General features: G+C 46.3%; 1 long non-coding RNA gene across 1 annotated transcript; it reads left to right on the top strand.

The window, feature by feature from the left end:
* Positions 1–15947: 15947 nt before the first annotated feature.
* Positions 15948–17574, top strand: LOC112878585. Its single transcript, XR_003225802.1, has 3 exons — positions 15948–16455; positions 16552–16615; positions 17533–17574. It is a non-coding gene; the product is annotated as an uncharacterized LOC112878585 (long non-coding RNA).
* The last annotated feature ends 4259 nt before the right edge of the window (positions 17575–21833 follow it).

Genomic DNA, 21833 nt, shown 5'->3' with positions numbered 1-21833 from the left:
AGGAGCTCATTGAGATACATGAAGGTTCCACCAAAGTTCGTGAGCAAAAATATCACTTGTTTAGAGCTAAGTATGATTCCTTCAAAATGTTAGCTCATGAAAATTGCAATGATATGTATTCTCGCTTGAATGTCATTGTCAAGGACATTAATGCACTTGAAATATCCAAAATTGACAGTGCATCCATCAACCGCAAGATCCTCATGCTACTCCCGAAGCCCAAGTATAACATTATCAATGCTATGCTTCAAAAGGAGGATCTCGCCGCAATGGAAGTTGGAGAACTTGTGGGCGAAATTCGCGCTCATGAAATGAGCATTCTTGGTATGACCGAAGAGCCAACATCAAGCAAGTCAATTGCTCTAAAGACCAAGACAAACAAATCCCGCAAGCTCAAGATGGTCAAACAAGACTCAAGCTCAAGCAATGAAGAAGATGATCATCATGAGAGCTCATCCGATATTGAAGATGATGGAGAACTTGCTCTCATGATGAGAAAGTTCACACGCTTGAATGAGAAGATCAATAAGAAGGGTTTCAACTTTGACTCCAAGAAGGGAATGTTCCGGCCAATGGATGTCAAGAACAAAATTTGCTACAATTGTGGCGAAAAAGGACACATCCGTCCAAATTGCCCCAAGCCGGACAAAAGAAGCAAGGACAACAAGAGTAAGCATCGCCATGATTCAAGCGATGATGAAGAAGAGGAGAGGAAGAACAAAAACAAGAGATTTGGGAAGAAGAAGACCCATGACAAGAAGACTAAGCTCTTCCCAAAGAAGAAAGGGCACACCAAGAAAAGTTTCTTGGTGGAGAAACAAGAGTGGGTGACCGATGTCTCATCAAGCGAAGACTCAAGTGATGAAGAAGACATTGTCACCATCGCCCTCACCAATGAAGAACCTTCTCTACCTCCGCCTCCTATGTGCCTCATGGCAAAAGGTAACACCAAGGTATGTGAGGTAGATAGTGAAGATGATAGTGATGAAGAGCTTGATCCTAATGAATTTACTAACCTCATCAATGAGTATACATCCGTCATCAAGAGGGAAAAGGGCAAAGTCAAAACTCTTGAGAGCACTCATGCCAAGTTAGAGCTTGCCCACTCCGACTTACTTAGTAAGTACAATGACTTGCTCAAAAGGCACAATGAGTCACTTGTACTTGCTAAGCAAGTTGAAGAGAGCCACAAAAAGCTCAAACAAGAGCATAGGGAGTTGGCTCACAAGTATCAAGAACTTGAATTTGCTTATGAAGTAATTGACCCAAGTCTTGAGAAAGTTGTTAATGAAAAGGTCAATGCTTCTACTTCATGTGATGACCTACTCATTGATGCATATGCCACTAATGTTGTGCCCAAGCTTGCCTCTTCTAGGGAAAAGGAATTGATGGATCAAGTGGCAAGCCTCAAGAGTAGTGTGGAGAAACTCTCAAGGGGAGAATACATCCACAAGGAGATTCTCTTTAACAATGCCCGTGACTATGGTAAGAGAGGTCTTGGTTCATTTCCGGAGCCAAACATGGCTACAATTCCTTCTCCGGAGATCAAGACAAGCTTCATCAAGGAAGTTGGGTCATATTGCCAACATTGCCAAGTCACCGGGCACCACACTAGGGAGTGCACTTTACCATCACGTCCTCTTCCTAAATTACCCAAGAATTACTCATCAATGTTTCAAAATAATCATTTTCTCTTGAGTAAAGTGAAGGGCAAGGTGAAGGCCAAGTTCATTGGCAAAATTGCTAAGGAGTCGAAGAAGAAGCTCCCCAAGCAACTTTGGGTCCCAAAAGCTCTTGTCACACATGTGCAAGGCCCAAAGCTTGTTTGGGTTCCGAAAACTCAAAGATAAATTCTCATGTGTGTAGGTGAACTACAAAGCCGGTGGAAAACATTGGGTACTTGATAGCGGTTGCTCTCAACATATGACCGGCAATGATAGCATGTTCACCTCACTTGAAGACCCCGGCGATCATGAACATGTCACCTATGGTGATAACTCAAAGGGGAAAGTCTTAGGTTTGGGTAGAATTGCAATTTCAAAAGATTTATCCATTTCAAATGTTTTGTTTGTAGAAGCACTTAGTTTTAACCTCATTTCTATTGCACAATTGTGTGATCTTGGACTAACGTGTGCTTTTGACAAGAATGGTGTTGTAGTGACTCATGAAAAAGACAAGTCATTGGTATTCACGGGGTTTAGGCATGGCAATATCTATTTGGTGGATTTCTCTTCAAAGCAAACAAGCACCATGACTTGCCTCTTCACCAAGTCGTCTCTTGGGTGGCTTTGGCATAGAAGAATTGCTCATATTGGCATGAGCAACCTCAAGAAAGCCCACAAGAGAGGGATGATCACCGGCATAAAGGACGTCACTTTTGACAAGAACAAGCTATGCAAAGCATGTCAAGCCGGGAAGCAAGTTGCAACTCATCATCCTATCAAGACGATGTTGTCTACCTCCTAGCCGCTCGAGCTACTACACATGGATCTCTTTGGTCCAACTTCATACAAGAGCATTGGTGGTAACCTCTATTGCCTAGTAATCGTTGATGATTTTTCACGTTACACTTGGGTCATGTTTCTAGGCGATAAGGGTGAAACTCCGGAAATCTTCAAGTCATTTGCAAGAAAAGCTCAAAGGGAATACAATTCCCCAATCGTGAAGATCCGGAGTGACAACGGCACCGAGTTCAAAAATATGAAGATTGAAGAATGGTGCGATGAAGAAGGAGTCAAACATGAGTTTTCCGCCACCTACACGCCCCAACAAAATGGAGTGGTGGAAAGAAAGAACAAGACACTCATCACCCTAGCAAGAGCAATGTTGGATGATTATGGCACGTCCGAGAAGTTTTGGGCGGAAGCAATCAATACGGCGTGTCATGCATCCAACCGTGTGTATCCTCACCGACTCCTCAAGAAAACTCCATATGAGCTCATCACCGGGAGGAAACCAAATATATCATACTTTCGAGTCTTTGGTTGCAAATGCTTCATTTATAAGAAGAAAAGGCTCGGTAAGTTTGAAAGTAGATGTGATGAAGGTTTCTTTCTTGGTTATGCATCAAACTCCAAAGCATATAGAGTATTCAATCAAACCTCCGGGTTAGTTGAAGAAACATGTGATGTGGAGTTTGATGAATCTAATGGCTCCCAAGAGGAGGTTGTTGGCTATGAAAATGTAGGGGATGAAGAGATTGAAGAAGCCTTAAAGAAGATGTCCATTGGGGATATCAAGCCGGAAGAGGTGCATGAAGACAATGATCAAGGGGGAGGAACTTCCTCATCTTTACCAAACACCTCCACGGCACCCCAAGCAAATGAAGATCAAGATAAAGTTGATCCACTACCCCAAGAAAATGTGTCAACGCCAACACCCCAAGTCCAAGAACAAGAAGAGCAAAATGTTCCACCACAAGCACAAGTCACTTATGATCCACCCAAACAAGCATCCACGCAAATACCACTAGTGAAGCACGGTCGCATCTCCAAGGATCATCCAATTGGTCAAATCATTGGTAGTCCTTCCAAAGGAGTAAGAACTCGCTCTAAGTATGCTTCATTTTGCGAACATCACTCGTTTGTTTCTTGTATTGAACCCACTAGCATAGAGGAAGCACTTGAGGACTCGGATTGGGTGATGGCCATGCAAGAAGAGTTGAACAATTTCACCCGCAATGAAGTATGGGTCCTCGAAGCTCCTCCGAAAAACAAGAACATCATCGGCACAAAGTGGGTCTTTCGAAACAAGCAAGATGAACATGGGGTGGTTGTACGCAACAAAGCAAGACTTGTGGCAAAAGGGTTTTCTCAAGTCGAAGGTTTGGATTTTGGTGAAACTTTTGCTCCGGTCGCAAGACTTGAAGCTATCCGCATTCTTCTTGCTTACTCTTCACATCATAATATCAAGTTATATCAAATGGATGTGAAAAGTGCTTTCTTAAATGGCTTTATTAACGAACTTGTTTATGTTGAGCAACCTCCCGGGTTTGTAGATCCGAGGAATCCTAACCATGTTTATAGGTTGCACAAGGCACTCTATGGACTCAAACAAGCACCAAGGGCTTGGTATGAGAGGCTTCGTGACTTCCTAATCATGCAAGGTTTCAAGATCGGGAGGGTGGACACCACTTTGTTCACAAAAGACGTCAACGGGGATCTTTTCATTTGTCAAATTTATGTTGACGATATTATCTTTGGCTCAACTAATGATTTACTAAGCCATGAGTTTGCTACCATGATGGCTAGGGAATTCGAGATGTCCATGATTGGTGAATTGACTTTCTTCCTTGGTTTTCAAGTCAAACAAATGAAGGAAGGGACATTCATCTATCAAGAAAAATATACTAGAGATATCCTGAAAAAGTTCAAGATGGATGAATGTAAGCCAATTAAGACTCCTATGGCTACAAATGGGCATCTCGACTTGGATGTGGACGGTAAACCTGTTGATCAATCTCTCTATCGTTCTATGATAGGATCCTTGCTTTACCTTACCGCATCTAGGCCCGATATAATGTTTAGCGTGTGCTTGTGTGCTCGTTTTCAAGCTAACCCCAAGGAATCACATCTCTCGGCTGTGAATAGGATCCTTCGGTATCTCAAGCACACTCCTAGCATAGGCTTGTGGTACCCCAAAGGCGCTAGCTTAGATCTCTTGGGATACTCGGATTCGGATTTTGCCGGAAGCCGTGTCGATCGCAAGAGTACCTCCGGGGGTTGCCACTTGCTTGGGCGTTCTCTAGTTTCTTGGTCGAGTAAGAAGCAAAATTCCGTGGCTTTGTCCACCGCGGAAGCGGAATATATAGCTGCCGGTGCATGTTGTGCCCAAATTCTATATATGAAGCAAACCCTTTTGGACTTTGGTGTGAAACTAGGAAGAATACCACTCCTTTGTGACAATGAAAGTGCCGTAAAAATTGCCAAGAATCCGGTTCAACACTCTCGCACAAAGCACATTGATATTCGCCATCACTTCTTGCGTGATCACGAAGCCAAGGGGGACATTTCCCTTCAAGGTGTGAGATCCGAGGAGCAATTGGCGGATATTTTCACAAAACCTTTAGACGAGAGTACCTTTGTTAGGCTAAGAAATGAGCTAAATGTGTTAGATGCGGCAAACGTCATGTAAGTTGCCATGTCATATAGAAAAATGCATACATATAGGACACTTGTCTAACCATGGTAAGATAGTGATGAGCAAGGGTTTAGCTAGAGGTGGTGGTCCACTTGTTTTCCTCTAGGCTTGTAGAAAGGCTTATCATGATGAAGCTTTCCGTGGGATCAAACTTGACAAGTAGATCTTAAAATCTCGCTATGCATTTCTTGTCATATAGTTGTGCATCTCATGTTTACCTTTCTTTCGCATGTGTTTGTAATTTGCATTATCATTGCATGCGTAAAGGTCACAAAGGAGGTCACTTGATGAAAATGAGACTTGTTTTACGTGCAAGATCTTAATTCATGAGAAGTGAAAAGAGTAAAGTGTTAGGTGCGTTATTGCCTAGTGAGCAATGTCATGGTGAGTTTGAAGCCTTCCTCCTTCAATATTCCTATGACATGGCTCATACATTTTAATTTGGCGCTTTGTCTCTCTTGCGACTTATACTTGACTTTGAAAAGAAAAACTATTTAAGTTATTAAGCTATCCTATTTTGAGGGGTAAGGTCGCCTATGCAAGTCCATTAACTTGAGTTTAGTTGAATCTTATAAGTTCATTGGACTTAGCATAGAAAAGTGAGCTGAGAAAGGGTTTTTGGGTTCACCGGTTAAACCGACGTCCAATGGATCTATACCCATCAGTTTAACCGGCGTTACTAAGTGTCAGCCACAGCTCAGTCATTTCAGGCGTTCAACCGGCGTATACAAAATTTGCAGCATCGGATCAACCGATGAACAGAACACAATTTTGACCTGAAAATCAACTGTTATTTGCATCGTTCAACCGACGAGTTCATTTTTCAGATCATCGGTTCAACCGGCGTACAGATACAGATTTGGCAGGGTTTCTAGTAAAATACACCGACGCAATCAACCGGTGTTCAAAACCTAAGCGTCGGATCAACCGGCGATAAGAAAAACTGCGGGGTCCACATGTCATATTTCTCTCTTGCTCGCTCACGACCCTCTGCTCACTCTCGTTTTCCAGCCGTCGCTCCGCCTTCACCCTCACCACTGCCGCGTTCGCCGTCTTCTACACACCTCCGCCGCCCGCTCGCCGTCCGTACGCCGCCATCCGCCGCCGTCAGCCACCACTCCGCTCGCCGCTGCTCGTTGCGCCGCCGCCCGTGCATTCCCTCGCGCCGCCGTCACACCGCCGCCCTCGCGCCGCCGCCACCTTCCACCGCGCGCCCAGCCGCGCCCGTGCACCACCAGCACTGCCTCCGCGCCGTCACACCGCCGCCCGCGCGCACGCGCACCACCGCTCTCACGCCTGCGCCCGAGCGCCGCCCACGCACTGTGTCACCACCACTGCCGCCTTCCACGCCGTGCCACCGCGTCACCGTGTCCGCACCTGTGATTCTTGCTTCGCACGCCCTGCAGCTCCACCGTGCCGCCACCCACGTGTCATTGCACCACATTCACGCCGCGCTCCCTTTCGCTAGCCCTAGTTCGCAGCGCCGCGTCTTGTGTTTCTATTGTGATCGTGATGGGTCGTGACAAGAGGAAGGGTAAGGAGATAGTGGTCGAGGAGCCCGCTCGCAAGCGGACTCGCGCAGCGAGAGAGGCCGAGAGGGCCGAGATGGTGGCTAAGGCCGCCGAGGAGCAGGCATCCGGCCGTGCTCGTCCGTTCGCGATCAGGGACACGCCAGCCAGGGGTAGAGGCAGAGGCAGAGGTATGGGCAGAGTCCGAGGTGCCAGGGCCACCAGGGCCGTGACAGCAGCAGCAGCAGAGTCTGAGTCTGGTCAGTCACATTCAGCGGCAGAGTCGGAGACAGCTTCAGATACAGAGACAGCGCAGTCCGAGCAGTCTCAGGGGCAGGACACTCAGTCACCAGCTCTACGACGTTCTGGCCGCACCCGGCAGACGTCCCCCGCAGAGCAGACTTCACCTGCGACCGAGCGTCGCACTGGACCGAGGACGCGAGGAGGTCACCAGCCACAGGAGCCTCGCAGGTCCACAGCAGCAGCAGCAGCAGCTCGTCGAGCCGAGGCCCTAGCGGCCGAGCGCGCAGTGTTCCGCATGGACACTGTCGTGCGTCTGGAGCCAGGTGTGCTGCTCCAGAACTTGACCAAGGCCAATGCGGCAAAGGTCAAGAGGCTCAGGTGGAGTGTACAGGAGGAGGAGTGGTTTCCCGTGACACGAGACAGCCGGGTCGATCGCAGATTCTGGACACTTCTTCAGGCCAGTTTCTACGAGACCTACCAGAGGCGGGGCCACAGGATATTTCCGCACAGGGTTCTTGACTGGGTTTCACTGAGGACAGCTGCAGGGGGAGCCGATGTCCGGGAGCACTTCGATCACTTCAGGGGTCTGCCCAGGTTGCTCTCGATTGAGAGGAACAGACACATTGAGGACTGGGTCAGAGTTTTCTATGCCACTGCTTGGATAGCCCCAGAGCGCAGAGCTGTTCACTTCATGTTCGGAGGGCAAGTGTTTGGTTTGTCCAGAGCGACACTCGCAGGGATTCTAGGAGTTGACTTGGTTGACGTCTCCCTGCACGAGATGGTATATGGTGATGCAGATCCACCGCGCAGAGCCATGATTGGCGGAATAGCACCTTCTCACGAGGCTATCTCACAGTGCTTCCGCCAGCCCTTCCCGGCTTCCTACGCCAGAGTACCGAGCTTGCTGACCCCAGAGGCCTACGCGGTTCACATGGCACTCCGGAGGACTTTGCTCCCGAGGAGTGGCTACCCAGAGGGGTTCACTGGTCTGCAGCAGCTGCTACTACTTCACATCCTCACTCACGAGCCGTTCGATATTGTTGATTTTATTCTGGCAGAAATTGAGGATGTCATCACTGATGGGATGGGAGTCGTGCGTCAGTTCCCATATGCTCACTAGATCAGTTTTATCTGCTCTATGATTGTGCCAGCTGAGTCACCAGTCAGTGCTGTATACCGGCAGGACGAGGTCCCCTGGTTCCCTGTCTACAGACCGACAGCACCTTCGGACCGGAGGAGAGGCAGGCAGGCTGATAGAGCTGCCATGGCACGATTGTCACCAGAGGTACAGGCCCGAGTGGCCCAGGAGGATGAGGCACTGCTCGCCGCTGAGGCACAGCTTCCCGGAGGAGATGATGAGATACATTGGTCAGACCTTGAGTCAGACTCCTCCGAGGATGAGGAGTACTTCCCTGCACCTGCTCCAGCGAGTCATGATCACGAGGCAGGAGGTTCCGGAGAGCCAGCTCCAGTGTCAGCTGCTGCTACTACAGTTTCAGAGTCTCAGGTGTCTCAGCCGTCTGAGCTCACCGCACTTCTACAGCAGCTGGTCACACAGCAGAGAGAGGATCGCCGTGCTCAGGAGGAGGCCAGGAGAGCCCATGAGGCCCAGCTTGCACAGATTCAGAGGGAGGCCGCCCGAGAGCGAGCTGCTACAGAGGAGCGTTTCGTCGGCCTTATTGACAGAGTCTCTCAGAGGACGGACGCTCAGTTTCAGCAGATGCAGCAGGGCATGATGGCGATGTTCGGGATGATTTCACAGCTATATTCTCACACCGGACTCGCCCCTCAGCAGCCAGGACTGTCAGGCCTTCAAGGCACCGGAGCACCTCCACTTGCAGTCACACCAGCTCCGGCCACTACTGCTCCAGCTTCTTCCGCGACCCCAGAGATCATGTTCTCACTGTCAGCATTACTTGGGTCTGCGAGTCGTCCTCTCTTCTCTCCACTGCCTGCGACCTCACTCTTCCAGGAGTCACCTTCAGCAGTGCAGTCCGTTGGCCTCCCCGTCGTACCACAGCCATTACCTTCAGGGGGAGGCGGAGAGGTGTCCTTACTTCAGCAGTCGTCACAGCCGGCAGCATCAGCACTCACTACTTCAGATGTTGACACATCTTCTGCTGAGCCGGCTACTACTTCCACGAACCCTCTCCCAGGCAGTGCTAGCACCAGGGCCTCGACGACAGCCTCGACGACAGCTACACCTCCGGTCAGCTCAGCACCAGCAGGCCCTTCAGATCAGCAGCTACCGTCAGTCACTGAGGATCCACCGTCTGACGACGACGACGACGATGACCCGGATCGCTTCCTCGCCGTACCTCGTCACCCGGATCAGTAGCTACCCTTTTTGGGCTTGGATGCCAAAGGGGGAGAGGGAGTGAGAGTCAGGGGGAGGGTAGCACTAGAGAGAGCTCGATCAGGACTTTGTTGTTTCTTATTGTATTATACATTGTCTTATATTTGGTTTGAGTTCATGGATATGTACATTTGTCATTTGAGCATGCTGAGCTTTTGAGACATATCTATGGATTTCGTTTGAGCCTTTGAGCTCTTTGGTATTTGGTTTGAGTTCATGGATATGTACATTTGTCATTTGAGCATGCTGAGCTTTTGAGACATATCTATGGATTTCGTTTGAGCCTTTGAGCTCTTTGGTTCCTTTCTTTCGAGTTTGCCTATGTTTATTCTTGCCATATCTTTCTCGCTCTCTCGTTATTTATGTCTGTGTTGTCATCAATCACCAAAAAGGGGGAGATTGTAAGCATCTAGGCCCTTAAGGTATGTTTCGGTGATTAATGACAACCATTATTGTGACTAATGAGTTTGTGCAGCTCTATAGATCATTATTGCTCATTTGGTTATATGTCAAAAGAGGCCCCTAATTTTCATTATTCAAAAAGGCGATCTCGGCATTCAACTCTATAATGTGTCAAGACTAAGGATCTTTCTAGTCCTAAGTGTCATAAGGTTGAGAAGGACACTTAGGTTAGTATAGGTTTTATAGTTTTGTAGTGATCGCACTATTAAGAGGGGTTTAGGCTTAGTAACTTGAGCATGGACATGGTCATTTGAAAATGGATGCACACAATGGTCACTCAGGTTTCTAGAAGCTCAAATAAGTGGATCTCAACTTATATCTCAAGAATATTTGGATTTCATTCAAGACTCAAGTCAGAAAAGGCAAAATTAGAAAAATCCTTATCAACGGATTAACCGACGCATCAGGTTTTCTATACGTCGGTTAAACAAGGTCAGCAGAGTTTGACAAGTCAATTCACCGGTTCAACCGATGATATTTGAAAAGGGACGTCGGTGCAGTTGTCCAGAGACTCGGTTTTCAGTTGATCAGTGGACAACTACACTCACCGGTTAAACCGACGCTATTTGAAATTGGACGTCGGTGCAGTTGTCCAGTGACTTGGTATTTCTGTTGATCAATGGATGATTACACTCACCGGTTAAACCGATGCAACGACGGTTAATCTGCCCAAGCTGTAACGGCTAGTTTTCAGAAGAGGCAGTTTACATTCACCGGTTAAACCGACGATGACTATTGGAGGGACGTCGGATTAACCGGCGCTACACAGTTTTCTGGCAGCTTTTTCTCCAACGGCTCTATTCGTGTGAGCTGCCCATATATACCCCTCCAATGGGTCATTCTACCACTCTTGACACCAGGCAACATCCAAACACACATACTATAGTCAAGAGCCACCTTGAGCTTCAACATTTCATACACTTGTTCATTCAATCATTCAAGAAGCAAGATTAAGGACTTGAGTAGAGAGAAGCTTGTGTGCATCCATTCTTGGTGATTGGTTCTTGCTCAAGTGAAGGCCTTAGCTTGTTACTCTTGGTGATTGGCATCACCTAGGCGATCTTGGTGATCGAGGTGATTCTCGCGGAGCTTGCCAAGGATTGTGGAAGCCCGGAGAAGAGATTTGTACGTGGCTTGATCTCCACCACACCGGGATGGTGAACGGAGACTCTTAGTGAGCGCCCTCGTCTTGGTGACTTGGGAGGTGACAATACTCTTTGTGAGTGTCACAACGTGGATTAGGGGTGTGTGCCAACACATCGATACCACGGGAAAAATCCGGTTGTCCCTTGTCCACTTTACTTTTTCAAGCATTATCTTTCATGCAATTCATTCATGTGCTTGATTTAGGAATCACTAGTTAGATCTACCTTGCTAGGCTTTATCTCTTTTCATCTTAACTAGCTTGTGTCGGTTGATTAGTTATCCGGTTGGTGAATTGGTGCCTTTGTAGTTCTTGCATAGGTTAAGGTTGTTTTATCTTGTTTTAGAAATAGAAAAAGGCCCAATTCACCCCCCCTCTTGGTCCATCGATCCTTTCAGCGTCAGGTAGGGGTGTTCATTGAGCATCCACTGGAGAACTCGATGGCATCTTTTGACTTCATCACCGCCGTGCTCAACGATGGCACAACATTCGTCTTCGGCTCTTGGATCTACGTCGCCGTTGGCTCAGGTGTCTTCAACATCCACCTGGCCGACACTAGCAAGCCGGAGGCCTCTACAGCAACCCGATGTAGTGATCTCGACGAGTTCATTGCCAACCTCGATGAGATGCTGCTCCTCGATCTCGCCAGGGAGATTGAGAAGATGTCCATTCTCGATGCGACTTCAACTCGTGCTGCACCAGGACTTCCTGGATTGGAATCAACCCGATGTAAGGAGGATCGTACCCGATTCTTGTTCGGGTTACGCAATGCTGCCTTGGTCTACCAGAAGGTTATGCGGTTTGAGTCCCTCTTCGACTTAGAGGAGGACTTAAGTCATCTGCTCAAGATATAGGACAAGGGAGCCACCGCTTGGCGGGGGCCCCCTATCTTGGACAACTACTCGGATTCAGACGATGACCCCGAATCCTTTTTGGGTAGTCATCTGGGTCTGATGATAACTACTATGTTGCAAGGCCAGTTCGTGTACTAGAAGGGCATGGAGCCCTCTAAGCTACTCGAATATGACTCCTGCCTTGTGGCCTTCATGTAGGAACTGCCTTTAAAGGAAGGCAAGCCCCTTTCTCACATCACTGAAGAGGAAGAGTGTAGCATAGAGCTAGTTGAGTACAGCCATACGGCTGAGACCTCACCAGATTGCCAAGTCTACATGGCTTCCCTCCGCAACACGGAGGATGATGAGCCAGGTCTAGAGTATGATGCTGAACTACTCGCGGACGTATCCGGCAACGAGCACACAACGGATGCTCCCCAGAATGAGAACGAAGAGCACAAGAGGATTCGACAGTTGAAGAATGCCAAGTGCGCCAAGTGCAGGTGGAATGCGGAAAACTGCACACGCAACTTGCTGTACCGCAGGAACCTCAACAGCGCCTTCGGAACGGCTGAAGATCGGCAGTACCGCACCCTGATTAGCGCTATTGCAGAGGCAGCACTCCTAGTTCAACAACTACCACCAAACCCTAGGTGCAAAGGCTGCAGTACCTGACTAAGCGCACGTTCGTGCAACTTGATGAGCAAAACCCGATGTCTTCATCATGGAACACCCTCTCGAGATTCTAGCGTCACAGAATCTGCATAGGTCGGTCGCACCCCCAGAGGTGGAGACATACCCCAAGGGGTAGGGGGCAACAACCACAAGCGCAACCAGGTCAATTAGGGTGGCCACCAGCAATTGCCAAGGCCAGCAGTCCGTGCATGGCAACATCGACCAAGAGTTGCAGCAACCTCCATGACCACCTCGTAGCCAACACAATGCAAGGCCTCACGGCGATGCCCATCCTGAGGCCAGCCTATAGACCGCTCCTACAGCTGATCTGAGGCAGAAGATCAATGATGGTCGCGACGCGCGACACGTCATTGAAGCAAAGAGAAGGGACCGACCTGACAGATACCACAACGCCAACGATAGTGACCGTTTCCCCACGTTCTCCTCCAACATCACTGATCATTCCTACCCCAAGGACTTCAAACCAGTCGGCATCCCCAAGTACGACGGTAAGCAAGACCCACGCTAGTGGATTCGCTGCTACTCCGTCGCCATCGAGGTGTCAGGTGGATCCAACTCCACCAAGGCACTCTACTTCCTGGTAGCCTTGGAATCTGTGCCTCTCAATTGGCTCGAGAGCCTCAAGCCGAACTCCATCGACTCCTGGGAGGATCTTTAGAGGGCCTTCATTGACAACTTCCAGTGATCCATGATCCGAGCAGGTACTCGTCATGACTTGTCCTTGGTTAAGCAGGAGATGAACGAGATCCTAAGGTCCTACACCAGGCGCTTCTTCAAGATGCGAGCCACCATCGCGAACATCACCGATGAGGACGTCATCCACTGCTTCCAGAATGGTTTTTTCTCAAAGCACACCTACCACGACTTCGGACGCAACCCCCCGACTACTGCAGTGGAACTCCGTGACATTATGGCATGGTGGGCCGACTAGAAAGATGAGGAGAACAAGCGCTTCCCCAAGCGCAATAATGAAAAGCAGGGCAACAACAACAACCACTCCGACAAAGGCTAGAAAAACAACTTGGGAAACCCCCAAAAACGCAAGCCAGATCATGAAGTCGCGGCTGTTGAGCACAATCCACGGGGCAAGAAGTTGGGGAACAATCAAACTTAGTTTGAGAAGGTCCTACACAGGCAATGTCCGATGCACCCGAAGTCCAAGCATTCGCTCTTCGAGTACGTTAGCGGAAGGATCATGAGGATGACGATGAGGCCGACAAGTCGGGGACCAAAGATTTCCAAGACCCAAAGAACATCGTCAACGACATCTTCGGCGGAGACGGCAGCTGTAACATCTTGGGTTTCTCCCGGAATGTTGTCAATGTTCAAAATTGTGAAATTTCAAAAACTTTTCATGTATGTGCCTTAGCTAGTTGCAAATAGTAGTATGAGCTCCCTCCATTTCGAAATTGTAGCAAATTCAACGTAATTTTATTTAAACCAAGTACCATTAAGATGTTAGTGTGATTATTTGAAGCCTCTTGGATTTAATTGCAAATTATCTTGTTTGGATTTGTTGATTGGATTTTACTTGAATTGCTTCCAAATTTATTTGATTCAATTGAGTGGAATTTGAATTTGAATGGGCCATTCAAATTCAAATTCAAACCCTAATCACTTTAACCACCATGGGCCGAAACCCAACACGAGCATAGCCCACCGGCCCGTGAGCACATGGCCCAACCCAGCTCTTCTCCTCTCCTCCCTTTCTTCCCCCGTGTAACACGGCCCGCAGGCCGCGGCCTAGCCCAGCCGGCCGGCCTCCTCGCAGCGTCCCTTCACCTTCCACCGGGGGCAGCTGACAAGCGGGGCGTCACACCCTAAAATGTTTAATTTTAGGATGTGAATGTCTTTTAGGATGTGTTCATCAACCAATAGGATTTTCCGAGAATTTTAAAGATTTTTTCTGGCAATTATTCTATTTATCCAAGAGCTAGATCCATTTTTTACTTGGAAAGCTCTAAAACTCTTTTTCATGAGTCCCAAATATTTTATTTGGAATCCTCGTGACCCAAATTACCTCCCGAGTTTTCCTCGAAAATTTTTTGGGATTCTTCCAGATATATTTTTTTGGGTTAAAATATTTATCTGGACTTTTCTAAATTTATTTTAAGCTTAAAAATATGTTATGAAAAATATGTCTATTTTGATTCTCATCATAGTCGGACCCAGCCGTCTCTTGTTGTACATCCTTTTAACCTTATCCTCTCCGGATCCTTAAGATATCCCATTGAGCTCCCGATCCTCTAACCGTTCTCCCCGATCAGGTCGTGCTTGAAAACGACGCCGTGTGGCTCGTCTTTAGTGTTTTTCCGGCGATGTTCAATCACCATCAACCCCAACGACTCGGCCTGGTCCTTTCCTTCTCTTTTCGCGCTCCCGAATAAATGGTTCACGTTCAACCAGCTCTGTCAGCTCGTTTTCGTGTTCAGCCCTCACCCGATCCTGTTTCGGTCCATAACCGAACCCGCTCGACTTTTCTCTATCTCCATCTCTCTATCTCGTTCTATCCGCAATCGATCCTCGCTCTCAAACGGCCCGTCGGTTTGCGCTGATGTGGTTCCACCTCCCCGTCTTTCTGTCACACCCTAAAATATTTAATTTTAGGATGTGAATGTCTTTTACAATATGTTCATCTATCAATAGGATTTTTTTTGAGAATTTTAAAGATTTTTCTGGCAATTATTCTATTTATCCTAGAGCTAGATCCATTTATTTTATTATTTGGAAAGCTCTAAAATTCTTTTTCATGAATTCCAAGTATTTTATTTGGATTCCTCGTGACCCAAATTACCTCCCGAGTTTTCCTCGAAAAATTTTGAGATTCTTCCGGATATATTTTCCTTGGTTTGAAATATTTATCTGGACTTTTCTAGATTTATTTTAAACTTAAAAAATATGTTCTGGGAAAATATTTCTATTTTGATTTTCATCGCAGTCAGACCGAGCCGTATCTTTGTTGTATATCCTTTTAACCTTATCCTCTCCGAATCATTAAGAAGTTCCGTCGAGCTTCCGTTCCTCTAACCGTTTCCCTGATCAAGTCATGCTCGAAAACGACGCCTCGCGGCTCATCTTCGGTGTTTTTCCAATGATGTTCGATCACCGTCAGCTCCAACGACTCGGCCTGATCCTTTCCTTCGCTTTTCCACGCTCTCGAATAACTCGTTCATGTTCAATCAGCTCAGTCAGCTCGTTTTCGTATTCACCACTCACCCGATCATGTTTTGGCTCATAAACGAACTCACTTGGCCCTTCTCGTTTCCTCTTTCTGTTACCTCTTCTATCCTCTCGTTGCTCGCTAAATTGTGGGACCCGCTGGTCGGTCCAATCCCGTCTCCCGTGAGCAATCCGGACTCAAGAACGAGTCCCAGCCCGATGCGCCGCCGTGTCCTTACCCTCGTTCGAGTTGGAGTCCAGCATGATATCTGCAGGCTTATTTAAACATGTCTTGCACCACCTGTTTCTCCAGTAGCCGGCCCTAATTTTTCTCCCCTACGTCGGCTCCTGCGTGCCCTATAAATTCTCGCGTAACCCTACCCTCTGCATCGCATCCCTGCTGCCCATGTAGCCGGCCCTAGCTTTTCCTCGCGCCCCTGCTCTCCCTCCTCCTGCGCATCCACGAAACCGGTGCTGCCGCCGGCCACCAGGAGCGTCGTCGCCCTTCTGTGCATCTCCTGCCGCAACACTGCCAACCCCTGCCGGCCTCCTCGTCGCCTTGCCCAGGCCGCTCCTGCCCCTGCGCGCCGCCAGCAGCAGCTGCTGCAGCCGTTCCCTTTCCCCCGTCCTCCTGCACGGCCCCTGCATCACCATCACCGTCACCCCTGGCCCCTGCTGCTCGCGCCCCTGCTGCTGCTGCCAGCGCCGCCGTCGCCTAGCCCCCGGCGTCGCCCTGTACCCGTGCTGCGCTGCGCGCCCTGCACTTCCCCCCCTGCACCACGCTGCCCTACAGCCCCGCTGTCATCCCCTGCAAGCTGCACGCACAGAATCGCCCAGAAACAGATGAACAGAACAGACCTGACATTGCTGTTTTCTCTCGCGAAATTCGATCGCCTCGATGCATCTCCGCTGCGGGTAAGACATGGAATCGAACCCCCTCCCTCTCCTCTTTCTTTTCCCCCACTTCCCGTGCTCTCCCATGGTCTAAATCGCTCCAATTTTGTCCGGCAGCAAGCTCCCGTGCAGCAGCCATGGAGGAACTCGAGATCTTGCAATCCAGTCCCTGGAGAAAGATGTAATTTTCCTGTTCTTTCCTGTGTCTTGTAAAAATTGCAGAAAACCCCCTAGATCTATTCCATCTTCTCAATCCAGCCCCACCATGGGATTTTTCAGATCTAACCCTAATCTTTTCCTGTTTTGCAAGCACTATTTTCTGTGTCTTGTATTTCTTTTCTGCTAACCCCTAAAGTCTATAGTTAATTTCGTATAGGTCCTTGCAGTGCTGTTTTATGCGTAGTTTCCGCGTTTTATATCCTTTTCGATCCGTTCTTTTTGCGTTAGTCTTCTAAAACCCTAAGCTATCGTTTAGTAGCGTTGTTGTGCCGTAATTCCTGTTTTTAAAATAAATATCAATTTAATTTGAATAATATCCTCTCATCTAGTTTTCCGAAATAAAATCCAATTAAGTCTTTTCTCCGGTTTTCATAATTAATGTTAATTTGATTAATATCAACTCAAATGTGTTTGTAATTTAATTTGTTTAGTTCAACTCGAATCATAAAGTTATGCGTTTAGATGTTCTCACAAGTTTTCTTTTCTAATTAATTATTTAATTAGTGTAATTTATACATAGAGAATTGTATATAAAATTTGACTAAGTTCTATTTCATCTTTATAAATGCAAATATAATATGAGTTAATCATAAATAGGGATATTCTCTTTTGAATATCTTTTACATTAGTTTTCTAAATTAAAATAAGTAAAAGCCTATAGTTCTTTTATTTCTTTTATAACATAAATCTCCCGATAGCTGTATCTTTTCAACCCTAGCTCCGTTTTCCGCGTTTCTTTCTTTCTCGTGATCGTAGCAACGAGCCTTATCCTTTAGTTTGCTCTTTTAAAGCTTTCCTTTGTTTGTTGTATCTGTTCTTAGTCATTCTTGTTTGTTTGCTTGCTTGTATGTTTTGGGCCCGTTGCTTGTGTGACGTTAGAAGGAGCGTGATCCAAGAGCTTTGAAGATATAGAGTTTCAAGAACAAGAGTTGAAGACTCTGAGCAGCTATTCTCTAAAAGAAAGGCAAATGTTTCCTTGATCATGCTTTTGTCCTAATAATCACAATAAATACAACATTTTCTTTATATGCATGCACGTGTCCTAATTTTGATGGATCCTAATTAAGGATATGCCTAGTCTTTATGGTCATTCCTTGTCAACCTGGGTTTTACCTTTATTGTTGGGTAGCTATTGCTTAGTTGCTTCAACTGGTTATGGTTTGGGGAATAATATATAACCATGATGACAACAATGATGATGTTACACATGTTTTATCCATGTTCATGCTCTTTGTGTTGTTAATCACAAGATTATATGTTTAATCGGAACATGGAGAACCACCCAAGAAAACAGTGCAACCACAATACTATATGGCTCTGGTCTTGGCTAACTAATTAGAAACTCTAGCTTATGATGATCTTACCGAAAGGGCAAAAGGGGTTGCATCGTCGGGGTATAGCTCGGTCCTCTTGAGGGTATGATATGGTCCTGGGTAAGGCGTCTACCTCATTAGGGAGAGTTATGACCGCTTTGACTTGAAACCTTAGCGGATTATCATAAGTTAGGGAATCTTTGTAAAGGCCTCGTAGTGAATCCCTTGCCACTCACCTCGGAAGTGTTTAAGAGGCTAGCTACCTCGGGCAAATCGGGAGACACGAATTGTGGGTAAAGTGTACAACCTCTGCAGAGTGAAAACTGATATATCAGCCGTGCTCACGGTTACGAGCGGCTTGGACCCTCACATGATAATTGAACTTGAAGATGAATTAAATCGAGGACCATTGTTATTGTTATGGTTATCGTGGACCATGTTTATGGTTGTGGTTATGCTTATGCTGTATCTCTTCTCTCTTTTAATGTGGGTTTTTGGTATAAATTTATATCTTAGTAATCAGGTGCTATTAAAACTTGACCAACTAAAATTGCTTATCGCAGTAAGCCAGTCAGCCTTTCCTTGATTTTAGCCTTCATGTCATATAATTCCCAACACTTGCTGAGTACCAACCATAAGTGTACTCACGCTTGTTATAATTGCTGCTCAGAGGAGAAAGTGATGTGAAGTCTTTTGAAGATGATGCTGAGTTCTAGGCCTGCGGAACCCCCGGTCGATTGCCTGTGAAGTGTGGAGTCTTCGTTTCCAGGATAAGCTGTATAACTCTGATAATCTTTATAGTCTTTTAATTCTCTTTTCGTGATACTGTTGCTGATTATTCACTGATGAAGTCACTATATGTATGGAACTTGATCCTGGCATACATATAGTTATGCTTTCGGTTTTGTTCTTAAAACCGGGTGTGACACTTTCTTCTTTCCGCGGCCCGGTTCAGTGTTCCAGGCCCGCACCAAACGAATCTGCTCGGCCAGCCCAGGTTTAGCTCTCGGCCCATGGATGAAACTGTTTTAGCCCACGACCGAGCCCCTCAGCCTCGCACCATTTTCCCTGCTCGCTAAACCTCCTGCGTGCCCTATAAATCCTCACGTAACCCTAGCCCCTTGTACATCGCTCTTCGTCCTCCTGCCCGCCGTGTGCCCAGCACAGCTGCTGCCGCCCCGGAGTGCACAAGTCCCCACGTCGCGCCTCACCTCGTCCCCCACCAGAACGCCACCACCCCCTCCCTCTGCCGTGAGCTCCTGTGCGCTTGCGCCCCTGCGTATCGCTCCTGCCTCTTGCGTTCCTCCTCCTGCACCCGCCCGCATCGCCAGAAGTGCCACCGACCACCAGGGCGCCGTGCCCCCGCCTCTGCATCACCCCCTGTGCCACCCCCTGCCCAGCGCCGTGGCACAGAACAGAGGACAGGACAGCCGCCAGGAACAGGACTCTAAATAGAACAGCAGTCGCATCTTCCTCCGCGAAATTCGATCACCACGGCGCATTTCCGCGGTAAGTTAGGTATGGAATGGAATCCCCTCGTCATCCTCTTTCATTTGCCCCACTCCTTGCGACCTCTCGTGCCCTAGAACGACGGGAATTTGAGGTACAGTACCCGCCACCACCATGGTTGTGCTGTTTCAAGCTTTTTAAAATTTAGTCTCTGGAAGATTCTGTAATTATCGTGTAATTTCCTGTGTCTTGCAAATTTTGTAGAAAACCCCCTAGATCTATTACATCTTCTCAATCCAGCCCCACCATAGAATTTTTCAGATCTAACCCTAAACTTTTTCTATTTTGCAAATACTATTTTTTGAGTCTAGTAATTCTTTCCTGCTAACCCCCGAAGTCTATAGTTAATTACGTACAAGTCCCTGCAGCACTGTTTTATGCATAGTTTCCGCGTTTTAGATCCGTTTCGATCCGTTCTTTTTGCGTTGTTCTTCTAAAATCCTAAGCTATCATTTAGTAGTGTTGTTGTACCATAATTCCTGTTTTTAAGATTAGATATCAATTTAACTTGAATAATATCCTCTCATCTAATTTTCCAAAATAAAATCCAATTAAGTCTTTACTCCTGTTTTCATAATTAATGTTAATTTGATTAATATCAACTTAAATATGTTTGTAATTTATTTTGTTTAGTTCAACTCGAATCATAAAAGTTTGACGTTTAGATGCTCTCACCGGTTTCTTTCTAATTAATTGGTTAATTCGGATAATTCGTACATAGACAATTAATATAAAATTTTGATTAAGTTGTACCTCATCTTTATAAATGCAAATATAATATGAGTTAATTATAATTAGGGATATTTCTCTTTTATACCTTTTACATTAGTTTTCTAAATTAAAATAAATAAAATCCTATAGTTCTTTTATTTCTTTTATAATATAAATCTTCCAATAGCTGTATCTTTTGAACCCTAGCTCCGTTTTCCGTGTTTCTTTCTTTCTCATGACCATAGCAACGAGCCCTATTCTTTAGTATGCGCTTTTAAAGCTTTCCTTTTTGTTTGGTGTATTTGTTCTTAGTCGTTCTTGTTTGCTTGCTTGTTTGTATGCTTGGGCCCGATGCTTGTGTGACGTTAGAAGGAACGTGATCGAAGAGCTTTGAAGAATTAGAGTTTCAAGAACAAGAATTGAAGACTCTGAGCAGCTAATCTCTAAAAGAAAGGCAAGTGTTTCCTTGATCATGCTTTTATCCTAATAATCATAATAAATATAACTTTTTCTTTATATGCATGCATGTGTCCTAATTTTGATGGATCCTAATTAAGGATATACCTAGTCTTTATGATCATTCCTTGTCAACCTAGGTTTAATCTTTATGTTGGGTAGCTATTGCTTAGTTGCTATAACTGGTTCCGGTTCGGGAATAATATATAACTATGATGATAACAATGAAAATGCTACACCTGTTTTATCCATGTTCATGCTCTTGGTGATGTTAATCACAAGATTATATGTTTAATCGGAACATAGAGAACCACCCAGGAAAATAGTGCAACCACAATACTATATGGCTCTGGTCTTGGCTAATTAATTAGAAACTGTAACTTGTGATGATCTTACCGAAAGGGCAAGAGGGGAGTGCGTTGATGGGGTATAGCCTGGTCCTCTTGAGGCGTAGATATGTTCCTGGTGAAGGCGTCTTCCTCATTAGGGAGGGTTATGACCACTGCGGCTAGAAACCTTAGCGGATTGTCTTAAGTTAGGGAATCTTTGTAAAGGCCTCGTAGTGAATCCCTTGCCACTCACCTCGGAAGTGTTTAAGAGGCTAGCTACCTCGGGCAAATTGGGAGAAAACTGATATATCAGCCGTGCTCACGGTTAAGAGCGGCTTGGATCCTCACATGATTAATTGAACTTGAAGATGAATTAAATCGTGGACCATGTTTATGGTTATGGTTATCGTGGACCATGTTTATAGTTATGGTTATGCTGTATCTCTCCTATCTCTTCTAATGTGGGTTTTGGTATGAACTTATACCTTAGTAATCAGGTGCTAATAAAACTTGACCAACTAAAATTGCTTATCGCAGTAAGCCAATCAGCCTTTCCTTGCTTCTGGCCTTCATGTCATATGATTCCCAACACTTACTGAGTACCAACCATAAGTGTACTCACGCTTGTTATAATTGCTGCTTAGAGGAGAAAGTAATGTGAAGTCTTTTGAAGATGATGCTGAGTTCTAGGCTTGCGAACCCCCAGTCGATTGCCTGTGAAGTTTGGAGTCTTCGTTTCTAGGATAAGCTGTATAACTCTAATAATCTTTATAGTCTTTTAATTCTCTTTTTGTGATATTGTTGCTGATTTTTCACTGATGAGGTCACTATATGTATGGAACTTGGTCCTGGCATATATATA

This window comes from Panicum hallii, unplaced genomic scaffold (assembly GCF_002211085.1).
Source record: "Panicum hallii strain FIL2 unplaced genomic scaffold, PHallii_v3.1 scaffold_28, whole genome shotgun sequence".
NCBI lineage: Eukaryota > Viridiplantae > Streptophyta > Magnoliopsida > Poales > Poaceae > Panicum > Panicum hallii.
This window is presented reverse-complemented; position numbering and strand designations above follow the sequence as displayed.